The 22,760-nt window shown below is 47.5% G+C and overlaps 1 protein-coding gene and 1 long non-coding RNA gene across 6 annotated transcripts in view; both read right to left on the reverse strand.

Moving 5' to 3' along the window:
- Nucleotides 1-22,760, reverse strand: part of TMEM260 (transmembrane protein 260) — a 283,367-nt gene that overhangs the window by 236,190 nt on the left and 24,417 nt on the right. The window lies entirely within an intron of this gene.
- The window catches only part of LOC135579501 (uncharacterized), a 53,660-nt gene that overhangs the window by 10,964 nt on the left and 19,936 nt on the right, over nucleotides 1-22,760 (reverse strand). For 3 of the 5 annotated variants that reach the window (XR_010472687.1, XR_010472689.1, XR_010472685.1), the window contains one exon: nucleotides 5,172-5,530. The exons of the other annotated variants lie outside the window; for them this stretch is intronic. This is a non-coding gene — a long non-coding RNA (uncharacterized LOC135579501). The remainder of the gene's footprint in view (nucleotides 1-5,171; nucleotides 5,531-22,760) is intronic. 5 annotated transcript variants of the gene reach the window in all.

The raw sequence follows: 22,760 nt of genomic DNA on the forward strand, positions 1-22,760 counted from the left end.
CGCTGCCACTGCGTCTTTACCAGCAGCAGCAGCAGAACATGCTCGCAAGGTCTGCTCTGGAGCCCACTCAAGCATCATCCACATGCAGGGGGCTCATGCTAGCAGAAAAGCCACCTGCTGTTCCCTTACAAGGGCAAATAAATCCATTTTCCTTCTGCTGCCCCTAGTAAAACAAGCAACCAGCATACCCAGAAAGCCGTAAGCTCCCTTTATATCAAATTACTCCCAATAAACAATATTCAAGGGAAGAAAATGAGGTGCTGTGCTGACCCCCCGGGCTACTGCAGAGCCAGCCCAAGCAGCCAAAGACAGCTCCTGACAAGGGGGCTGAGAAAGGGCCACCACGGTTTAGCAGGTAGCTGTGGGTGAGACCAAGAACAGAGTAATTTACTGGCACACAAGTGTCTCACAAATGCCATATCTAGCAGGCTTTGCTTATTTATTTGTTGTTGGTGGGGGGGAAGGAATCAAACAATGAAATATGTTATTTACTTGGGACTTTTCAGGTGTTTCATGTTGCCCCTAATCTGGGACAAAACTGGGATGCTGATCTGCAGGGCACACCTGAGCATGGAAATGTGTGTTAGCGTGGATGTCTCAGGAGGTTTTGCCACTCAGCATCCTGCCTGCAATGAGCACACACTTCCTAAATAGACAGAGAACAGGAACGAAAGGAACGCAAAGAACAGGGAAAGGGAAAGGGAAAGGGAAAGGGAAAGGGAAAGGGAAAGGGAAAGGGAAAGGGAAAGGGAAAGGGAAAGGGAGAAGAAAACCCACAAAAACCAAACCAAACCAAAACAAAAAACAAGCCTCTCCTCCACCTGTGTCCTTGCTAATCATGTCAGCAGATATCTCAGCCCATCAGGGGTGACAGAGGGAAGCCCTCCTTGTCCCGGCAGGTTGCCGAGCCCTGCGGTGCGTGACAAAGCCTGAAAGCCATTTGGATGCCCACGACGTGGCATGAAGCCGTACAGATCCGTGCCAGAGACCGGCCTCGCAGACCTGCGGGCAGGAGGGGGCCACCGGGACTTTGCCAACAAGCTGCTCCTGGCATCATCCACAGCTCCCCAGCATCCCTGCCCTTCCAGCAGCCTTTCTGCTTTGATATATCCATCTATTTGGTAGCAAACACATAGCCGTACTGACATCATTGCTATCACCAGTGCAACGTTTAGGAATTGGATCTCTTGGTCCCCGATATTTCCCACTTTACCTCTGCATCTCTCCATTTCTGGCTAATAAAATTACACCGCTCATTTCCAATTGGAAAAAAGAAATCAAAATAAATATTCTGACCGCAGGCTGAGGCTCCCAGGGGTCTTACAGGATTGAGGTGGCTCATGTCAGTGAAAAGCCACAAGCTGCAAGGGAAGGAAGCTCCAGCAAAGAGATGTATTTTTGTTACTGTGCCTGTGTTTTAAGTTTCTATAGCTACCAGAAGCGAGCTGTCGGGAAATACTGTTGTGCTCTTCCCCGCATGCTGCTTTTGAGTGGAAAAGCAGGAAAAGGGGCCCATCAGAAAGGGTTTTTAACTTCCTATATTTAAGTATCTCTCCTCCTCTCATCTCTGTACCCTCTTTCTGGGTGGGATGAGCACATTTGGCCAAGTACTAGTGATGCTTGACCCAGCTCAGTGATCAGATTGCAAGGCCAGATGCAGCACAGTTTTCCTGCGGAGCTGTGGGCGATGGTGGCCAAGGACCGCGGAATCAGCTGGGAAGCAGCATACCAGGCTGAGGGGGGAAAACTGGCAAAGGGATCAGTCCCCAGCCCTTGGGTCTCCAGGTCCTGGGCACTGACATCGCATCGTCCTCTCTGTCCTGCAAGGATCTTGCAGCAAGCCAAACCCCACTCAATTTTTCCTCCCTTTCCCTGTTTCTATCAATTCTTTGACATTTACATACACATTTATAAATGTACACAGCATGCAACAGATAATCTTTAAATAACTTGCCATTTTGGCTTCTGATTTTGAAGGACTCGAGCCCTCAGCACAGGAGGAAAAGGGCCAGAGGACAGTCACAACTTGTCACAAGCCAGAACCCCACGCTGAACCCTGAGGATACCTTTGCATTCTGGTGCTTGCATCCCCAGCTTGCTGTCACAACATTAAAATCCATCTTCCCTCTTCAAACAATGAGCCAGCCTTCCAAATGCTCTCAGCAATAATGTACATGATGTTATACGTGATGCCTAAACTGCTCCAGAGGGACAGAGAGAAATTCAGATGCAAGACGATAAATAGGGTGTAAGGACCATTTCCTCAAAGGGGCTGAGGTATTTGAGTCCTAGTGGTAACAGACCTCATTTTGTTCAGGGATGGACATGTTTCTGGAGGCATTATCTAGATCCAAGGTGTTTCTCTTCCTGCTGCCAATGTTGGGACACAACAGTCCAGAGGAACGCACTCTCATCCCTGTTAGTTTATGTGCTTGCAACAATTTGGTCATCTTTCCACAATGCACACGCACATGTACATAGAAGGGCTGGCCTCACATTACTCATGAATTAGTAAAATGTGAGGCTCAGGAGGTCAGAGGTTGGGTTCATACAAACATTCTGAAGTTCAAATATTTTCCCAAAGCTTGTCTGAACTTTATGTGACCTCCTTCAGTCTGGAAATAAGAGGCAGCCAGTGTTCCTCATGGAATTATGAACACATCATGAATCTAGCAAAGTCTGCAACATCATCAACAGAAAACACTTTTCCTGGAGCATTTGGTCCTTGGCTTCAGATGGTGACCAGAGCCATGAGGGCTGGGCTCTGGGTCACAGTCAAATGCCGAATGACGCTTTGGACAGTTTCCAGATGGCCTCCAACAATGTGGATATGGCCTTCAGGCATTCCTTCACTCATCCTTGATGCAATCCTTGAGACCCAAGACACAGAAACCAGCCAAAGGGGTTTCCTTATCAAGCAAAAGCTGCCCACTCTGAGCTCCTATTTGCGTGCTCTAAGGCAGGAATGCCCATCACCTGAAGGAAGGCTTGAAGATGACAAATGCACACCATTACCACTAACACTGCTATTCTGCAATTCTTGCGATGTCCTGCCCTGATTTAAGGCCCAATCAGCTAAATGCTGGGCACACATTTAGCAAAGGACAGTGCCACGTTCTTCTTCTACTCATTATAAAATCTGCCTCCTTCCCACAGCAGGGAGATGACTCAGATGCCTGAACACGGGATTTTGCAGATATTCGCATAGTAACAAATGACCCAGAAGCAGTAACGAACACGAGGATCCTGCTGGACATTCTGTTGCCTGCTCATCGACATTACGAGACATTTCACAACATTGAAATCACTATTCTTTAACATAACTCGCAAACAAAATGAAGCCACCTCAGGTCAGTGTTTTAGTTATAAGTTGCTTAACGGCACACAATATTTCTAAGAAGCAATTTGCCACTTTTCGCTGTTGTCTGAAATGCCAGAAGATTAACAATCTCTCTCCTGGGTCTGAAAAACCTCCTTTTACCACTGAAATTAATTACACTGTTAACCACTAATGCTGCTGAAGGAGAGCTAATGAGTTGCTAGACAGTGGGCGTTTTATCTCCCATGCACAAAAAGCTACAGGCGTACAATATGCAGCACCAACAGGAAACTTCTGCGGCTGCTGCAGTCTGCCCAGCAAAAGAGAAAACCATGGAGGAGGAAAAGGGATTGCTCCAAAACACCTCTCCCTGTCCCTTGCTCAGAAAAACAGCTGTGGAGATGTAAATGAAAGGATGCCCCGTTGCTTTTACAACCCCAGGACGTTGTCAGCCTTAATGAGTTGATATTGTTAAATCCTTCTGTGCTCATCAGCTGGGAAATGGTGTAAGAAAGGCGCTTTTGAAGCCAGCCCTCCCAAGACAGCGTTTGCACATCCCCATTTATTCCAGATGTCTGCTGCCTTTCCATGTCCACCCATGTCCCGCTTCATGCACTGCTGTCATTGCTGCTGGTTTTCGTGCTATTGTCGTCATTATTTCCTAATATTTATATTGTAGAAGCAGTTTGGAGTTCTAATGACAGTCCTGGACCCCTTCGTGTTTTAATAGTGCCTGTAGATATAGGACACAGTGTAATAGTTTTAAACTAAAGCAGGGAGATTCAGGCTGGACATGAGGAAGAAAGGTCCCTTCAACCCAAACTGTTCTATAATTCTATAATACATGTTGTATGCTTTTCAGTGCCCTTTCCATCCTCAGGCATGCTAAATCTGCATTCACACCTCTGCTTTATCTCACCTGTACACACAGCAGGAGGTTTCCCTGCACGTCACCAGTTTATGGCTTACATTTTCACAGTGTTAATTATGCTCAGCAAAAGCAGCAGCATCACCGTCATGAAACACTTTCCACACTCGTCTGCCTCCTCGCCCCATTCGCACGGCTCCTCCAAGTCCTGTCACCAGCCTTCCAGGCTGTGCAGCCTTTCCCAGCTCCCCCAGTTTTGAGTGTAAGAACATTTTTATTCTGCATTCTTTGATGGATCACTCAAAGGCTTCAATAACCACGTTTCTGGTTTTGTAACCTTTCCTGAACACTGCATGCTGCTGCTGTTTACATCTGGGACTTTCAATTGCACAACAGTTCCTTCATAAAAACCTTAGTTCCTAGCACTTGGGTTGAATTCATGGCTGGAAATTGTGTCTTTCCTTGTGTTTGTATACATTTTCTGTGCCTGCTCTGGCCAGGCAGGAGCTCGCTGCTTCCTGGAGAGAAATTGCTTCTTCAAAAACATCCCCTGCATAGTTATGGTGAGTTTTGAAGGAAGAGAATAAAGTGTATGGTGCCACCAAGGTAGAAAAAAGGAGGTCAATGAGCTTCAGAGACTCATGCAAGCCTGGAAAGCTTTTGGAAGTGGAACTGGGAGTGAGGAGGGCTTGCAGGGGAGGGGGTGTTGAGGGGAAGTTGTTTTCCCCTGTTTTTGCTTTTCTCCATTTCTCCTTCACTGTGCTCACCATGGAACCACAGAGTGCCTCTGCTCAGGAAAAGGGACTGGTCCCATCACAGGCCAACAAGCCAGACCAGCGATCCAGAGGTCAGGGTATGCAGAGCCCCAGAGAGCCAAAGCCCAAAGGAGAACCCAAGTTATACATTTGGGAGATAATTCCAAAGCAAATTGAGCATTTTAAGGTGCTCAGGAATAAGTAACGTTACCCATGTAGACCAGCTCACCACAGGTGCATCCTTGGGGTTTCATGGATATGGATCATGCCTTGATTTGTGTCATCTACCACTGCAAAGGCCTCAGGGCTCCTCAGTTTCCAAGGTGCTCTACCTAATCCAGGGCAAAGAAGACAGCTGTCCTTCAGGAGGCAGGGGACATCCTTATGGGCTGTTGTCTATCCTGATCTGGACCCTCTGGGCTTCCTTCTTCTCCACAGACTATGGAGAGCCCAAGGGGTTTTCACTTCCTCAGGCTCAACATCTGCATCTTCTGGGTGAGGTTTTAACCTGAGTCTGGTCCTCTTGCCTTGAACCACTCGCCAGAGCTCCTTATGCCAAGGCAAGAGCAGCCAAAAGGTCCTCAAGTGCTGAAGGAAAGAAGGAGAAGATGGGGGAGAGCAGGGGTTAAATGCTAAATGTTCAGACACTTCATCTCTGACATCAAATCCCTTCCAGCACAAGAAGCCAAGAAACCATTTCAAACCAGCAGCTGTAAAGGTCAGGAGGGAAACTGCAGTGTTGAAATAATGTCTTGGCAGAGAAGAGGAGCACTCTTGGAGGCACAGGTAAGCCATCACCTCTTCCACCTGCAGCCAACCAGATACCAGCAGCCCTCTCCATGCCAGTGATAACTTCACACCTTGCACAGCCCCAGGTTGTCACCAGGAGAAATCTGAACACAATCAAGCACAGTTGCACATCCAGAGATGTTGGGAGTGGGAGCTGCCTCCCCAGCCAGGTGTTCCCATGGGCAGTGGGCTTTGATGCCTCCACAGAAACAACTTTCTGTTCAAGGAGCACCAGCTGGAAAACAAGCTGTTTCTGGGAAAGGGGACAGTGGTTTGTGATGTGCCTCTTTGCTGTCCAAAATTCTAGGAAAAAAAAGGCAAAGCAAACACCTGCATTTTCCTTTCTGGCTAGACCCAAGACAGTTCATCCGAGGAGCTCTGCTGGGCCTCCTTGGGCCTGGGACTGAGACAGCCCTTGCTCCTCTTTCCTTTCCAGCTCAAGTTTTGAAGTTAAAATTCAGCTCCCATAACACGATGCCAAACACCACCAAACATAGCAGCAGGGCAGGGACCGGTGGGGATGCTCTGATGCCCTGACATCTCAGGCCCCAGCCCACCTCCAAACCATTTTCTCCAACCCAACACGGTCTCTCCCTCCTCAGGCCTGTTCTTCTTTCTTTCCTGAGTCCCAGAGCCAAGGTTTGGCTCTTGGGCTGGATTCCTCCCTGCTCTTACAGATCTCCTCTCTGTTCACTTTCCCATCATCATATTTTGCCTTTAGCACATTCCTCCTGCTTGCAAGATGCTGCATCTTTCAGATCGCTGCCATAAATCCACAAACTATGACAAATATCGGGTGACCACATGCCTCCTCTGACCCCAGCCAGAGAGCACCAGGCTGCATGAGCCTGGATCAAACATGGGTTTGTTGGGTTTTTTTTTTCCCAACCAAGAAAAAGCCACCCTGGGGTCAGCAGGGACTCAAGTACCACCCAGGGAGAGCCCCTCCACAGTTTGAATGCAGCCTCTGTTGGGCTCACACTGGCACCACTGTGTGAGATGCCCAAGGCTCCCCATTGTACGGGAACCCTGGCCTGGGAAGGGGGTACAACCATGCGACCCTGCCCATCAGAACCCCCTGACAATGCACAGAGCCCCCCAAGAGCAGATGTGCACAGACATGTGCGAGGCATCAGGGTTGAAGCCCCCACAGAGACAGGGTGCAGTAAATCTTAGAATCATAGAATAATTTGGGTTGGAAGGGACCTTCCCAGCTCCCCCAGTGCCACCCCTGCCATGAGCAGGGACATCTTCACCAGCTCAGGTTGCTCAGAGCCCCGTCCAGCCTGGCCTGGGATGTCTCCAGGGATGGACGGGGCTCTGAGCAACCTGAGCTGGTGAAGATGTCCCTGCTCATGGCAGGGGTTGGACGGGATGAGCTTGTAAGGTCCCTTCAACCCAAACTATTCTATGATTCTATAAGGCAAAGCAAATCCAGTTCTACAACCTGATGCACTTACGTGGCTTTTGCTGCTGTTGTTTTTAAACCAACTGGTTTGTCGATGTGCTGGAGAAACAAAATGGGGAAAAGGCAATTACAGGGGAGGCCAGCATCATATCAGGGATCACTGCTGCTGCTGTTATTAGTATTATTGCCCTCTTCCCTTTGAGCCTTATTAGGTGCTTACATGAAAGCTGTACTCTTCTGAAATGTCAGTGCGCACCAAATACTTGAATATCCAGCTTGTGTTACCCTGAAATCTTGTTTATTACTTTAGACACTGCATGAACACAAGAAATTACAGCAAACCTGCCTTTGGGTGAGTCCTGAGCACGTGCAACATCAAGACAGGGAGCAGAGTCAGGCAGGATGGAGGCGAGCTGCACTTTTCAGACTTCTGAACTGGTCAGAAGACGAGTTTTATAAACGAACATCCTCCAATGTAACACATCCTAGAAGATGTCCAAGTGTTTCTTCCCTTCTCCTCATTCCTGGGTCTCTTTTTGCCTCTCTCTTACCCTTGTGTGAGCTCCTGTTTTCCTGTGAGCAAGCTCCCATGTTCTCTATTTCAGGTAGGTGAAGGGACCTTGGTGCATCCTCATCCATACCCAAAGCTCTCCATCAGCCCTACTAGAGATGAACAAAGTAATGACCTGATTCCATAGGAAAGCCAGATTTTCCCACTTTTCCACAGAAGCCCGGTGGCTGCAATTGCAAGAACAGACAACAAAACTCTGAAGCTGAGCAGGAGCATTCCTAGAAATGGGTCACATTACAGAAATGGCTGGATCTGGTTTTCACATTGTAAGCGTGTAGAGATATGTTCAGAGAGCCAGTGCCAGCCCAGGAGAGCTTTTGGTTCAAAAAGACAAAGAGCAGGATGGGGACCAGATGTGCTGGAAGGGTTTGTTCCCAGTTACCCCACAGCTCTGCCCAACTGGGACTGGAGAAACAACATCAGACCTCCTCATTTCCAGCCCAGAGACCTTTAATGGTTAATGCTTATTTTGAACTTTCCCTCCTTGTAGGCTGCATGGCCATGGGTAGTTGTTGACTGCTCCGCAGAACATTGGTGGTTTGAGTTTTACAAACTTCCAAGACAGAGGTCCTTGCCGAGGCAGACACAGTGGGCTTGCTGTCTCCTGGGGAGTTATATTTGCTCATCCTTTCCTTGCTGTTTTCCTTAACCTAAAATAAGACATCCCAGACTTTAAAAAAAAAAAAAAGTGATCATGTTTTCTCCCAGTGTCTGAATAAACATATAGCTTCCCAATCTTTAAATAGAGCTAATGAGTTGATCCACGGGGAGCTCATTGAGATGCAGCATCTGCAGAAACACAGGGGTGATGGGGCCCCATTTTCTTCCTCTCTCTGCCCTGCCAGACCCACAGGAGACTTCTGCTTGGCCATACCCCACACTACAAGCCTTAAGAAATCAGCCCCCATCCTCCTTGCTCTGGCTCTCCTGCAGCGCATCTCGTTAGGAGTATGTGGCTGTAATTAGCGCAGCCCCAGCCCACTCAGAGCCCCTCCTCAGGGACAGCTGCTGGCTGAAAACATCTATTTTTTCCCAGCACAAAACAGCACTCGTGTGCAAACATGTTGTTTGCCAGGAGCTGGGCTCTGCTGTGGCGAGAGGGTTGGGTGTTTCTCCTCCCCCACAAGCAAGATGAGGTCTGGGAAGCTTGGACTTGCCTCAAAGGAAGAGCAATGATCTGGTTTGACCTTTTGGCAGTGGAGGAGTTAGTATTTTTTTTTTTGCTTGGATGGGCTTTTTTCTATCTCAGACCACCTCTCGTCAGAATAAATGAAATGTTTAAACGTGATCAAGAGCAGATAGTGCTGAATTTACATCCTCCATCGGTTGCAGACAGGGCTGGCTGAATAGCCTTTCACATATTGCATCAGTTGAAGAACGATAGATATTGTTAACAGGCTTGATATCTCTCAGAGACCATTTCAGAAACATCTAGGGGACGAGTCCTGAAAGGTCTGCTGAAATGTTGGCACAAGTCCTGCATCAGCAGTGGGCATCTCCAGGCATCTGAGCAGCAAGTGGACATTTGCTCACAATGCTGGTTCTCAGCTGGGGAGGGCAGGGAAGATGCTCTCCTTGGGTCACAGCCAAGGCAGAAAAATAGGGCAGCTGGTTTCTGTGAAATCCTACATCCAGATTTGCCATTCCTTCCTTCTCCTTCCTCCAAAACATGACATGATGAATGCGTCCCTCTCCTCCCTTGCAATGATCTGGATGTAGGGACTTGGATAAAATAACTACCCCACGCCACCAAAAACATGTACCTCCTATTACATGATAAGACCCACAAATTACCTGTGCCCAGCAGAAACAGAAGCCCACTACTCTGTTTCCTCTACAGTTTTGCGTCTGCCATGAGAGGCACTTGTGTAGGAATTACAGCTCCACTAGCACAAATGGCATAGGGGCAGAGCAGAAGAAAACCCTCCACTGTGCGTAAACACCAGGCATTGCTCAGCCACTAAACCAGCACTGCAATGTAGAATCACAGACAGATTTGGGGTGGAGGGACCTTCCCGGCTCCCCCAGTGCCACCCCTGCCATGAGCAGGGACATCTTCACCAGCTCAGGTTGCTCAGAGCCCCGTCCAGCCTGGCCTGGGATGTCTCCAGGGATGGTTCATCTACCACCTCTCTGGCCAACCTGGGCCAGGCTCTCACCACCCTCAGGGCCAAGAATTTCTTCCTCATGTCTGGCCTGAATCTCCTCTTCCTTATTTTAAAACCATCACCCCTTGTCCTATTGCAACAGGCCCTGCTCAAAAGTCTGTCCCCATCTTTCTTATCAACCCCTTTTAGGCACTGAAAGGCTGAATATCCCCACCTCTCAACGTTGTTTCTTTGCTCTTTCCAGATGACTTAATTTTGGTTGCCTTCTTATATTTTTTGAACTAATCCCCTTCAAAGCTGGCCTTGCAAAAATAACCTTGCCTCTGGAAAAACAGTCCATCTTCTTTTGCCCTGGAGAGCCTGACTTGCACCCTGCTTAGGAGGACGTGCCAGCTGGAGAGGACCTCAGGCTGCTGACCGCCCGCTCCGCCTCCAGGCTTCTCATTCACCCCGAGCCAATTTACTGCAGACGTTGCAGAGAAAAGCATGTTCAGCCCTTTGAAACTCCCTGCCCAGCCTCTCTCAGAAACCAGATGTCACCAGGGCCAGAGACTGCCAGCTCAAAACATCTCGGTTGACAACTAAAAGATGTTTATGCTGCTAATGGGAAATGACCCACCGAGCGAAGGAAGCTGCTCGGCAAGGGAGGGAGGTTCAGTAAAAATAACCTGAGTCAGCAGCCGAAATGGGAAGCGATGGTGATGACGATGGGCAGGAGGAGAGCTGACGTCTGGGGAGACACGAACAGCTGATCCAGGCGAAGCACCGTTGGACCAGAGAGCAGCTGCAGGGATGCAGGAGCAGCTCACGGAGCTGCTGCCCTGCGGCAACGGGGCATCCAAGAGCTGTGCTCTGCCTGGCTGGAGAGGAGAGGATTTTCTCTCCAGTCCAGTGATGAAAAGTAACAGTGTGGATTGAACATGGCATGGGTTAAGCAGCCTGCCACACTGCTGCTGATTTACCGTTTATTTACCACTGAGATTTAAATAACCTGTTCAGGCTTGAATGTGAAGGATGCCTGACTCAGACTGATTCAGCTCAGTGGGTGAAAGCCTGGGAAGAACAAGTGTCATTTCCTTTGGCTCCAGGGAAAAAGTGTTTAAGGACAAGGATTTATCCAAGGAGAGTCCCACAGTGATCTCCAAACTGTCCTTGCAGCCAGTTGGCTGGAAAATAAACCTTCTCATGCGTTACTGAGGATCGGGAGCCTTGGGTTCTGCTTCTCAAGGCAGGAGCCCCAGGACTGTCCACCGCATTTCCTCCCCTCCCTCCTGTACATAGCGGGCAGAGCTGTGTGAAATCCAGATTCTTCACTACCTCTATTGCAAAAACATCTGCAGCACAACATCTGCAACATCTGCGCTACATGCTAAACCAGATATCTGAGCTGTTCATTGCAGGTTTTTGCACCAGAGAAGTATCTAGAGGCTCAGAAACTGGTGTCCAGCCGTGCTGGATAAGACTGGCCCCTGCACTGAAGACTTTACTGCAGACAAGGAGGAAAGAACTATGAACTCCATTTCCCAGAGGGAAATCAGAGCAGCCATAAAAACATGTGATCTCAGTCACTTCATAACACAACCCTGTTCCACATGGTCCAGTGAGCTCTTGTTGCATTTGGTAAAGCTTTGTGGTCCTGTCTTAATATAAAACAGTCTTTTACTGAACATCTTTTTCATGCAGCAGTGGGCTGAAACTCTTGTCATTACGTGGTTTTCAAGCCAGGCTATAAAAGCAGAGCGACATGTCCCTGATCATTAATGCATTTCCAAAAGGTGTTCTCACTTCTTTGCTTCCCTTTTCACAGCCTGGATGAGAAAAAGGCTTATATGAGCAAATCTAAAATTAATCACCTGAGTGTCTTACAGATTTCCAGGTAAGAAGGGCAACTGTGAATTGTTGTCTTTTGCACAGACCTCAAAGACTGTACATCTCCTCTCTTCTCCTGCCCTTTCCTTGGGTTTGTTGCTCCAAGACCAGAGCAAATCTCTCATTCTTACATGCCGGCATTAGAGACGGAAACTGGGCAGACTCACAGGGATGGGCAGAAGCTTGCAAAGATTAACACAATTCTAACTCTGAAGCAGGTTGTGGATGCAAATCCCTTCCCGTCACTCTGCTCCATCCCCATTCCTCCTTGTCTGCTGCTCTGTCAGGAAGCAATGACCCTTCCCGAGCAGCCAGGATGCTCCAGAAATGGTCCCAGAGCCCATGTGTTAAACAGGAGCTAACAGCTTACATCACCACCAGCACCACCAGCATCATTTCTGCAACTGAGTAAGAAGTTTAGACATGCTAGACCTTGTTTTTAAAGGTGCACAGAGCTGGAACTTAACACAGAGCACAGATACACATTCACAAGTGCCGCCCACGCTCTGGCTGAGTCAAAGAGCTGAGCTACTGTGGCAAGGAAAGGGAGAGATCTAAAAATCATCATGCATTAAATGCTGAGCAGGCCTGATGTCAGACTGCTCTGCCAGCAGTCACCAGTTTCATCTATGGAAAAGAAACATCCCTGGTGGAAAACATCTCTGGTAAGAAAGACCTGCCCTAGACCCAGCTGATAGAGAATTACTATCTACATACAATTCAACACTGATTCCTTTAGGAATGAGCGATAAAAGGGCATTTATTGTGTGAATCTGAGCACTGAGGCAGGCTTGACCTTAATCCGTTGGAGTCCAGAGGCACTTTCCATAGACTCCAACCAGACCCCAGCAATCTTTACTGGATTGCAAAGTCCTTAAGGCTACAGGGCAATCTTCTTGCTGTTAGAAAAGGCTTTGCAAACAGGGATTAATTTGGAAAAGAACTGAGAGCTGTAGTTGTAATACAGGGCTCTGACCCAGCATGGCAGGTTTCTTTGCTACCCTTCAATAATTACTTGAGCAATGGCCACGTTTCACCCAGATACTGCTTTGAAAGACTGTAGAAAACTCGATCTACAGCTTGGCAAAGGGTGCAGCTGCTGCCTACCTGCAGCAAAGACAGCATTTGCCTGCCAAGAGCATGGGCTGCATTCCCTGGGATTCAGGCTGGAATTTACAATATCCTGCCTGCCAAGCTGCCGAGCACATATCCAGCTTTGCGTGCGCTTTGATAAGAGGGAGGAGATCCCTCTGCCACATTTGATGTCTTTTGTTGCTCTGAGAAAAATCTTCTTTGGAGGCTTTCTTCCTATTTTGTCCATCTTGGTACTATATTTTCCACCCTGTTATTTTCCCAGAGATGTAAATCCACGCAGAGTGTTAGCAGATCTCCCAGATCCATTGTCCCCGCTTTCTCCGGCGCAACTGGAAGTGATTAGAGTTCATCTTTTGCATCCCATTCAAAGAAACATTTACAAGATAAGGACAACCTCACCGCACCTAGAGCTGCTTCCACCCAATCTGGATGCATGACAGAGTGTTCAGCCTATTTTGCACACTTTTCCTTGCCTTTCTTGTTTGACTGCCACAAAACAGTCAGAGCAACTCAAGTCCAGGCTGAGAAAAACATTAATCAAACATTAATCAAACCAGAGCTCAAAAATTAAGGAGATTATAAAGTCATAAGCAAAACGGGAACATTTCTACAAGGTCAGCGATGTGCATTTGTACTCTGCATTATGGCAATGCACTCCCCAGCCACCAGCCCATCCAGCCTGGCCAGGTCCCAATCTGAACATCACCTGCAGTCTCCAGCATCAGGAGACAAAGCAGTTTACTCCCGACCACCCAAGAAGCATTTGCTAAAACCCACTATTCCAACCATATGCTGTAACCATTTGCAAGACTGGATCTGCAAAATTAAGGGCCTATAATAGGTGTATCAGTGCATGTGCAAAGCAGATGGTCACAAACTTATGGTCGCATTATATTATAGGATACTACTCTTCATTTATTCCACATACAGCTATAGCACAGGGGCATGCATGGGCACTCAGTAGGCAACAGCCCTTTGACTGACGTGACCTGTGGAGCTGGCTCCTCCATTACACTGCATTTTCCACATGAATATGTCCTTAATAACAGTTATTTATTGGACATCATGAGGAGATAAATGCAGACACCAAGAATGCTCTGTCTCCTTGCAATCCCAACAAAACATGCAAGGAAGCAGCAGTGGAGGGGATTCCTGTGCAAAGCTTCCATCTTTTTTCAGCTGGGTCTATTGCAGATAGCTGAGCAATGAGGGAAAGCAGCAATAAAGATAATCCAAGTGGACAGGGAGAAGAAACCCTAATTTCCCTGCTAGGATCCCAGTGCTGAGACGACACAGGTTTGGTCTTCTCCTCACCCCTGTGCTTACAGATGGGTGCATTGTCAATCAGCCATTAGCCCAACACTGGCACTAAACTATGTCCCTAAGAACCTTGCCTAAGCATCTTTAAAACCCTTCCAGAGATGGTGATTCAAACACTTCCCTGGGCAGCCTGTTCCAATGCCTGACAAAATGTGATGCCCATCCTCACGGGTGTGCATCACCGCAACCTTCGTGTCAGGGATCAGCACCCCTGCGAGACATCTGCCAGATGTGCCCTACAGGGTCAAATGGTTTCTGGAGCTGATGTAATGGTTAAAAACTCTCTGTCCACAAAACCTGGCAGAAGCAATCTGTCTCATGCTCGCCAGGGATGTCCTGCACTCACCACACTTCCACATTTGCTTTTCATGGATGTTTTCCTCAGGGCATCTCCTTTTGAGCCTCTCTACAGAACTGCCTGCTCGGACCATTTCCACCACCCATGAGCTACAACCATGTCTGGGATCCTACTTTTCTATCAAACCCACTCCTAACTGCTCCTCTTTTCCTGCCATCAACCCCTTTTCTGTGCAAAGGCCTCAGGCTCTCCAGCCCATCTTAGAGTGACTTTCCATGGCCAACAAGGAGGCAGGATGGGGACAGCTTAGCTTGGAACAACATGAGCTTCCCTGTCCCCAGGACCATTCAGTGTCTCTGCAAGGCTAGCTCTGCTCTCCAGCCACCAGCTGCTGGGTTTTAACCCAAAATCCAGAAGGATTCCCTTGCATACAGAGCATGGGTTCAGGGCCAGCATGGCTGGCAATCCCTTGCATTGGGCATCCCCCTTCTTGCAGACTTGAACAGAGGTCATTTTCAGTCAGTGCTTCAAGTGTCTTCATTAGAGGCCACTTGAAGGCCCCAGGCTGGCGCTGCACAACCTCACCAGCTCCACCAGAGATGTTTCCCGAGCAGAGCACTGCAGGCTTGGTTTGTTTTATCTGAACTGATAAGTCTGGGAGCGGGATAACCAGCTTAAAGCACTCCAGTTTGGAGGCCCATTTCTCCTAAACTCCTAAAGCCCCTTTTCTTCCAGCCTAACCTAATCCAACACATTCGTTACTGGGTTAAGTTCCAACAAAAAGTTTCATTTTGAATGCCAACAGCAAATCTCTCTGACCACAAAATAAACCTTGAAATATGATACGTTTAGATAAGTTATGGGAATGCTAAGAGTCTCTCAGCAAATTGAATCGAGAGGTGTGAAGAGTTTTGCTTAAAGGACATTCAAAAATAATGGCAGTAGGGCTGTGCTGCAACTTCCAGGAGGAAACGTGCTGGAGGCAACAGTCAGCAGACCATAATAATGCCAGTTTGAATGATGGCTCTGCAAAGACAAGCTGTACAGCAAGAAGAAATCGATTATGATCAGCCCTGAAGCAAGGGTGAGGTCTTATGGAGTTCAGACCCTGAAGACATGCACCAAACCTGCCTCCTGGGGTCTTCTTAGAAAGCTACTGAGCAGCACAACTGGTTGCATCGTGGCTGCCTCCTGCCAAGTGGGAGAGAAATCTTCTTCCCTCACATATCCATATGTCAAAGCAGCCTTACATATCCCAGTGCATTTTCTTTTTCCCAAGCATTGGGATTTTGATGCTCCCACATGAAACACTCAGCCTAGTCCAGTGCTTGACCTGCTCACCACCACTGCCCCTGTCCCTACCACCAAGGCAGCCAGTGTTGGAGATCAGCTCCTGGGTGAACAACAGCTATCTGAAGGTGAAACTGAGGAACAGAGATGGTTTCGGTCCCTGGATATCCACAAAGCATGTGTGCTGTGCACCCAGCTTGGAAGGGATATATCTCAAACAGGATGGATAGTGAATGTGAGTTTTATCCACAGCTGTCCTACCCAGGGCTCCTCAGAAGTCTGGGGTGGCCACAACATCAGTCTTCTCCTCCAAATGCTACATTGCCCAAGCATATGCAGAGACATCCTGTATTTCTGACATACTGCAGCCCTCAACAAAACTGCAATGTGGCTTCTCACTACTAATGCAAAACTACAAATACCAACAATTATGACTGAGTATTTATAAATGCTCAAAATATGCCCAGAAGAGGTTTCCTGCTGGAACCAGAAGACATTCACACCGTGTGGCCCCAGATGGAGCAGTTCCTGGGGAAAAAGAACCTGCAGCCGTTCGCACAGTCAGGACATCACAGGCTCCTGATTTACCATCGATGATGAACTCAGCTATCACAGCAGCACCCTGTGATGGTTCCCATCATCCTGATGAGCAACCACCCTGCCCAGGCAGGCAGACAATGACCTGCCCTCAGGCAGGCTTCTTGCCAGCTCAGGGCTGAATTGCAGCTGCGGCACAGACCCAAGCCCGAGTCATCATCGATTTGGAAGCCCCAGGGAGCTGGGGGCACTATAGCTCATGTCCTCAATCCTGTCCTGTCGTCCCCTCTCAGTGCTTCCTTACCCTAGGGATTCAGAGTCACCATCTGAAGCCCCCCATGGTCAGGCTTCAGACCAGCTGAACACACCAGTAAAGAGGTAAATTGGTTGCCAATGTTGTTGCTGGGAGAGGGGCAGAGCTCAGCTGTGCATTAGTGGTGCTTTCTCAGGGGGGTCGTTGGCGGTGAGGGGTGTACTCCTCCAGGAGCCATCACAGACCTCCCCATCGCGTGCAAAGGGCATTTTGCTTACCTCGAGAAGGCAAAACAACACATTCTCAAATTAACAGAGACAAAACAACACGAGCGGCTGCTCATCTCACTCCCAGAGGACAGGATAACATGATAAACCCCCGGCAGATGTTGGCCACCTGGCTCCAGGCACGACTCAGAGATGCTCCAATGTGCTGCACCAGCCTGCCAAACAAAACCTGAGCTCTGACAGTCCAAAGCTTTCCCTTAACATTGGTGTTACCGAACGTGTTGGAGAAACGGGACTCAGTGTTGCCTACCCTAAAACCAAAGTGCAAGTCTCATCATGGTTAATATTTTAATTAAAGCCCCAGATTCTGGAGTAAATGTGATGATGGAGAGGCCTCCACTCTTTCTATTTCAACCAAATTTAGTTTTTGAAGACTGCACTGAAGCTGGAGACACATTTTCTTAAATATTTTAACAAATCCATATTTTGAAGTCAGGCCCAAGGGCAAGCTGGAATCCATCCTAACGAGTTGTATTCAATCACCCAGGCCCTATGGACAGCTCCAAGAGATATCAGGTATCCTGCTCTGGCAATGAGACCCTGCCTGTGTGTCCTGAGCCTTGTGTCAGCTTTCACTGTGAATTTTTCAAGAGAACGAGCCAGAGCCTGGGACTCCTCTCTATTTTTATCATGTTCCATCACTCCCAGCAAGAACCAGACAAACAACCCCAAGAAATGCCTCAGAAAGTCTGCAACACAAAAATAAATGCCCAGACTGTGGTTAGAGGGGCTGAGTTTGGTCGAGCCAACTTGGGCTGGAAAACAAGCAAGCTGTTTTCTTTTAAAATAAGTGTCATACACAGAGAAGCAGAAACACCATCCCATGGGACTGGGGCAGCACAGATCTGCAAGGTGGGAGAAAAGGACAGGTCTGGACAACCCCAGCCTCAACGCACCCAGAGAGTGAAACTCCTGTAATCTCAGTGTTACATTAACAGCTTCTTTTTATCCTTTTCTGCCTCCTCCTTTCTCGATGATTCTCAGCCAAACCTACATCTGGATGCACCCAAAATAGTCTTGGAAATCCTGTTTTCACCCAACTTCAGCCACCCACAGGCAGGGCTGGGGAGCAGATGTGGGGCACAGAGGTTTTGCATTAATGTAACTCAGAGAAGACCTGGCTTTAGTTTCCTGCTTCACCACAGAGTTTCTGTGCAACCCTGGGCAGGTGAGGGTGGCACATCACCCTTTGGAGCATCTCCTCCCTTGCGTGGAGATGGCAGCACCATCTCTTTGTCTGCCTTATCACCCCAGTTGTTGAAACTTTGCAGATTGGAATAAATAAAACAGCTATGAAAAGAGCCAATAAAGTAAAATTTGTCATTTCTCCAGACCAAATGGAGGCAAAGAATCACCACACCAATGTCCTATGAGCCAGTACACTGAATTAAATGGTCCACAGCCAGAGCTGGGTTCAGGGAAGGAGAGGTGTGTGCAGGTCATGGAGAGCTTTTCAGAAATAACCTGTTCTTTTCAGGGTGAGAAACCCAGGCATGTGGGTAGGTTACAACCTAGAAGGACATTTTCTGGAAACTGAGATCAAGAACCAGAGGAGAGAGGAGGCACCGACATCTCCTTAGCAAGGAAAAAGGGAGCTTTGAGTTAGTAGGTACTAAAGTCCTTGCTAAACCCTCTGCTGAACAGAGGTTTGATCTAGAGCTGTTCTTGTGAGCATGGAAAGGATCTTGCACAGGGATGGATGTACCAAGCAAGTTTCTACCTGCCCCTAAATACTATCTTGTCTAAGACCCTGGATCGTGTGGAGTTCTTAACAAAGGATCCAAGATGGACCCTCTGGGTCCAAGCTACACCTCCAGCTGGCCTTGCTGGCAAAGCAAAACCCTCCTGCTCTTTGTCTACTATCAACAGAGACCTCAAGTCTTCTGTATTCTTGGGGAGTCTTAAGAAATTCATGTAACCCTCAGTAGTCAAAATAATGAGATTGTCTCCTAATGCGAGATTTCCTTTGCAGGATAAAGTACACCTAAGGGCTGCTGATGTAATTCTCTCATACTAAGCTGATTAAATGCTGAGGAGTTAGAGCCTTTTATAATTTTATTACATTAGATTCCAGAGATGAAATTAATAGAAATGACCAGACACTGAGGGAGGCAGAAATCTGTATCTGCAGATTTTAGAGACTATAAATTACATTCGTCCAATATAGCTAGGTGTCTGCAAGAACAAATCTAATAATAGAGTACCCGTCTGTTCGACAATATGGATAAACTTGGGCTATTGGTATTGTACAATATTAAAAGGAGAATTACAAGCAGGACCACAGAGAACAAGTAAAGGTCGTTGTATCCCAAAGATTGGTGCCATCCCTTTGAGGAAGATCAGCAGCCATTAGTACTGCTTAGCAACTGACCGCAGGATATTATTACCGCCACTAATTATGTGTAGTGAGAGATAAAGATTTGCTGGGCTGGACAGAGGATGCAACATGACAAATTCATCATCTCTGCCTAAAAGATCTGAGCTGGACCCAGCTGGACCATATCTGCATATGGAACCTAGTAAAGTCCTGGATTTGGCTGAGCTTGGAGACAAATAAAGATTGCAAACTCCCCTGAAAAAAACTGGTTAACTCTCAAATTCAAGGCAGAAACGGGAAAAAGGTTCAAGGTGCAAACATAGATGTGGTGTTGACTTCGGGTGATTCGACTTATTTCAGCCATCCTGGCACAAAACCCTTCATTTCACTAGACTCTGGCTTAGGCAAGTCAGCTGGGGACAGAGTTTACAAATAAAGCATGTGTTTGTTGAGTGCCTCCCCTTTTCCTTCACAAGGAAAGCTGGATTTATAAGTCGCTTCCAACTAGGTCTTTGTGCACACTCTTGGGTCATATTGGCCATATTGGCCACACAACCTGGTTTGCTGTTGCCCGACTGGGTGATTTATGCAACTCATCAACAAAGCAGCCAGTGTGAGTTGGATGACCTAATGCACAATGTGAAATTCAAGGGATATTCATGCACCGATGTTTTACATTTTTCTCCGGGCACTGCCATCAGCAAAACACTCCCATATTCAGATGAGGGTCCTATAAAAGGTCAAATTGAAATTCGCTTGCATATCTGAACAAATATTTGTGAACAATTTTCCCCATTATTCTCTAAGCTTGACATATGGCCCATTCAGCTGAGAAGTGCGGTCCTTCTTAACATTTTGGTAGGGATTGCAATGACTTGAAAACTGCCTGAAAGCAATTAAGAAGCTGACTATTCAGATGTATTTTCTGCAAACAGAAGTTTATTTGCTATGTATAGATAAGTGCCGTCAGTGGACTAATTTGGAAGCATTGTTGATTACCCATTGTAATGAGGTCTATTACATAATTAAAAGAGTTTTCTCCTAACTGCATTTTCCTTCTAATTAACATTTTATGCCATCTACAATGGACACTTTGGGCTGCATCAAAGACATTATTATGCAATTTTATCCTAAGAGCAGCCTATGAATTATTAATTAATATCAAATCTGTTGATTAAAGGGTAATTTGTAAGTAAGCCAGTCATAACTAGGAATATGCTTTGCCCATAAGTGTTCCCCTGAAACACGCTCCAAAATAATATGGATTAAACCAGACGCAGAAGATTGGGAGTGCGAAACATGGGAGACTGGGATAATTTATGAACAACTCTGATGTTTTTCCAGAAATTCCAGTTGTTGGTGTTTTAATTAAATACCGTCTTCTAAAATGCTCTGTCATGTCCCAGCAGGATTCACAAAGTCAAAACGATAGAGCCCTTGTTCTTTGTGCAGGCTGAACAACAAGAGAAACCTCCTGTACAAATTCACCGCAACCTGGAAATTCAGATCAAAAAATACCCAGGCTGGGGGTGGAAGCAACAGATGTTGACGGAGAACATCTAACGAAATGCCTTTGCTGCAGCATCACCTTAAAAAATGAAATGTGGGTGAGATCAAGGCTGCAGCTTGAACGTGGGGGGGTTGCCTTCCCCCTTACACTGTGCATTTCACAGAATCACAGGATGTCAGGGATTGGAAGGGACCTGGAAAGCTCATCCAGTGCAAACCCCCCATGGAGCAGGAACACCCAGATGAGGTTACACAGGAAGGTGTCCAGGCGGGTTGGAATGTCTGCAGAGAAGGAGACTCCACAACCTCCCTGGGCTTTTACAGAGGGCCGATGACTGCCTTTTCCCCACATTGCTCCCTTAACCTCTCAAAAATAGACCAACAGCTGCAGACTGAAACCAGAACCAAATGGAAATTCACTTCCCTGCAGAACTAGGGGAGAAATCCACGTATCCTTGGCAGGTGGTGGTTGACAAAGTCCAAATATTCAGACTCAGCCTTCCACCTTTACTTATTTCTGCTCTCTTCCTCATGTCTGGCCTGAATCTCCCCTTTTTTAGTCTAAAACCATCACCCCTTGTCCTGTTGCAACAAGCGTCATCAGCCTATGCTTTGGCAGCGGAGAAGGAGGCAAGGCTGGGTCCACCTGATTTGGATCTAATTGTCAATCAGTGTCCTGAGCCCATAACATATTCCAGATGCATATCCCCAGATGTCAGACACCATCTGAGGCACCAAAACACTTGGGGAATTAACTGTTCCATGAAATCACGGGCTTACAGTCTGTGCATCAAGGGTGTTTTAGCACCCTGTTCTCAATTCTGAGCTTTCAGGAGGATGAGCTGAAGCCACAGTTCATGGCTGGGTGAGCTCTGTGTGAAAGGCCGTGTCTTGGATGCTGCACCTTCATCCCATGATGCCATATTCTCCCTTCACAGGTGACTGTACCACTCCACACGCAGAAAATAGCAGCTCCCCTTTCCTGCCCATCTGCATTCAGACCTGCAAATACACCGATACAAAATAAGAAACACATGGAGCTGGGGAAGTAGCCGCACAGGACCTCACTGCTGCCATCACGGACCCTCTGGCAGTCCACTGTGCACGGACACATCCCACATCTGTGGCAAATTGTTTTAAGGAATAAAAAAACCCACCCAGTTTGTGCTAAGAACAGAGAGAGCCTGTTCCTAATGCGGCATTAAAATGCTTAGCTTAATGTTGTAACAGGTTTTTCAAACATTTCTGGCTCTGGTAAAATATTTAAATAACAATGATAATATTTATCATGTGGTGAGGGATGTTTGGGCTAGACCAAACCATAACTCCCAGCTGACGGAAACCCCAGGGGCCAAATTACTCCTCTCTTTTGTCCACCAGCTGATGTCCCTTGATTGCATGCACCCCAGACCATCCTTGGTGATGGGAAGCAGCATAAATACTTTGGGAAAAGCTTTTTTAATGGTGTAAATGACTTAGGCACATAATGCCACATAAAGCCAAGGAAGCTTTAAGCAAGATGTTGTAAAGCAATTCCAGCATGGCCGAGAGCAAATGGGTTCCTGTGAGGGTTTGCACAGAGCCCTGGGGTATTACCTGATAGGAAAAGATGTGACAGCTCCTGGAGCAACACCTGGAGCAGGGGCTGAGGAGGATGGAAAGGAGGTGCGGGGTCAGAGGTGCCATCGTGGCCATGAGATGCCACCACCCACAGAATCACAGAGTGGTTGGGGTTGAAGTCCAACTCACCTGCTCACGCAGGGTCACAGAGCAGATCACACAAGTCAGTCCAGGTGGGTTTGAATGTCTCAGAGAAGGAGACTCCACACCCGCTCTGGGCAGCCTGGGCCAGGCTCTGCCACCCTCACCAGGAAGAAGTTTCTTCTCAAATTTAAGTGGAACCTCTTGTGTTCCAGTTTGTACCCATTGCCCCTTATCCTACCATTTGTCTAAATATAGGTTCAATTGGTGAAACCAAGCTGTTGTACAGTTACTGGGAAAAGTCCTGACTTACTGGGGTAAGAAGACTCTCCTCAACATGAGGCAATTCACCACCTGAATTGCCCCCCACAGGCGGTAATCAATGCACAACAGGTCCTGTAACATCGCATCCAGCCCAGCTGTCTGAGAAAGATGGGGACAGACTTTTGAGCAGGGCCTGTTGCAA

Source organism: Columba livia, chromosome 5 (assembly GCF_036013475.1).
Source record: "Columba livia isolate bColLiv1 breed racing homer chromosome 5, bColLiv1.pat.W.v2, whole genome shotgun sequence".
Classification (NCBI taxonomy): domain Eukaryota; kingdom Metazoa; phylum Chordata; class Aves; order Columbiformes; family Columbidae; genus Columba; species Columba livia.